The sequence below is a fragment of the Coenobita brevimanus genome, chromosome 115 (assembly GCF_032717465.1).
Source record: "Coenobita brevimanus isolate Jiangsu-jjx chromosome 115, ASM3271746v2, whole genome shotgun sequence".
NCBI lineage: Eukaryota > Metazoa > Arthropoda > Malacostraca > Decapoda > Coenobitidae > Coenobita > Coenobita brevimanus.
Genome location: NC_137068.1, coordinates 2540001 through 2542500, shown reverse-complemented (window position 1 = coordinate 2542500; position 2500 = coordinate 2540001).

Genomic DNA, 2500 nt, shown 5'->3' with positions numbered 1-2500 from the left:
TTATTATTATTACTACTGTTGTTATTATTATTATTATTATTATTGTTACTGATTATTATTATTATTATTATTATTATTATTATTGTTACTGGTTGTTGTTGTTATTATTATTATTTTATTATTATTATTGTTATTATTATTATTATTATTACCCAAGTTTATTATCTTGATGAGAATTAATATAGTGAAGGGAATATTATGCTTATTTTTACTTTATTATTATTATTATTATTATTATTATTATACTTAATGTACTTTACGTCCTTTCATTTATTCGTAATGTAAAAAAAAATATATAAACATACTCATTTTCTTTTCTTTTTTTCTTCCAGGTAAGCTGGTGCAAAGAAAACGGGAGACGAGGAGACCGTAAGTTGAAATTCTCTTGTAAATTGGTCAGCTCAGGTCAGCTTAGGTCAGATTAGGTCAGGTTGGGTCAGGTGAGGTCAAATTGGGTCAGGGTGGGTGAGGTCATAGTCTAAAGCAGTGATTCCCGACTTTTTTTTTCTTTTTTTTTTTCACCGCTCCTCTCCCCCTTGTGGTGTCTAAACAACGATGGTTTTATCCGTTCCATATGGATGCTTAAGATGCTGGAGGTCAGCTCTGGAACTGTCTCCCTCTGTCTGTATTTCCTGCTTCCTATGATCTCTAGTCCTTCAAACGCAGTGTGTCTAGGCATCTCGAAATGATCGGATCTAGAATTTGGCTCTCTCTTGTATTTTGTTTTTCTCTTGGATGGAACAACAATTGCGGGCTCGCGGCCTTTGGTTCCTTCTTCCTCTCAAAAAAAACAAAAAAAACATTAATAACGAAAACAAAATTCATATATTAATTTTTTTTATTCCTCTGATTAAAAACATAAAACACAAAAACATTAAACCTGGATGGAAGAACATGCCCAGTAAGTTCATTATTTTCCATTCCTCCCCAAATAACAATATAAATAATATTAAATCAGGATGTACTTTTGCAAAACTTAATTGACATGTAAAGCTGGTGAACAGTTGGGCAGAAGGAAATTTATTGGGAAGGTCGACATTGTTCCTTCTCTACGAGCAAATCGATTCTTGGACCAGTTTTTTGAAAGACCTTTGTCATTTTCAACATTAAGGGAAATTTACAACTCTGCATGCAAAGATTTTCAATATTAAGCGAAATTTACAACTCTGCATGCAAAGATTTTCATTATTAAGGGAAATTTACAACTCTGCATGCAAAGATTACAATAGATTTATGGTTCTATGGCAGCGCTTCGTGTGCTGGCTCGACATGGTGGTTGTGAAGCATTTTTTATCATTGATCTTCATACATATCTTTGGAAATACGCTGTGTGGATCTGACTAGCCCACTCCCCTCTTAACAATCACAAACGCTGGTCTAAATGCACGTAGTCGAGGTTCCAACACACTGACTGTCCAATCTTTCGGCAACTCTAGGTGTGAGCGGTTCCGTTATTCCGTCCGTAATTACGTGCACGCTTCGTAACTCCCACGTACACGGACGGATTTTGGTATTAACTTCACGCAATTCTTCCCCATCTACCCCCAAGGTCAAGGTCATTACATACCCAAGGTCAAGGTCATAACATACCCATAGTGTGTGTGTGTGTGTGTGTGTGTGTGTGTGTGTGTGTGTGTGTGTGTGTGTGTGTGTGCTAGGAAGAAGGAACCAAAGGCCAGGAGCCCGCAAACCGTTCCTTCCAAGAAAAAGAAAATGCAAAGGAGAGCCAGATTCAAGATCCTTTCCTTTCGAGATGCCTGGACACACTTGAAAGACTGGAGGTCGTAGGAAGTAGGAAATAGACAGAGGGAGACAGTTCCAGAGTTGACCTGTTGCATAAATGAAGGACTGGGAGTATTAGTTACCTTACCTACCCACCTACCTACCTACCTGCCTACCTACCTACCTGCCTACCTACCTACCCACCTACCTACCTACCCACCTACCTACCTACCTACCTACCTACCTACCTACCTACCTACCTGCCTGCCTGCCTGCCTGCCTGCCTACCCACTCACCTGCCTACCCACCCACCCGCCTACACTGGAGGTCATAGGAAGTGGGAAGTACAGGCAGAGGGAGACAGTTCCAGAGTTGACCTGTTGCATAAATGAAGGACTGGGAGTAACTCTTGCATTAGGGGGTTGGACAGAAAAGGGATGAGCGTTTGTTGCTAGTCGTATTGCAATCCTACCCATACACAGGATATATGTATGGGTATGGGAAGGGACACTATATTGTATGGTAAGACTTCAGTTCCCCTCTCTCTTCTTTTTCCCCTTCTCTCTTCCCCTCTTTCCTCTTCATTCATTTCCCCTCTTTCCTCTTCATTCAGTTCCCCTCTTTCCTCTTCATTCATTTCCCCTCTTTCCTCTTCATTCAATTCCCCTCTTTCCTCTTCATTCATTTCCCCTCTTTCCTTTTCATTCATTTCCCCTCTTTCCTCTTCATTCATTTCCCCTCTTTCCCCTTCTCTCTTCCCCTCTTTCCTCTTCATTCA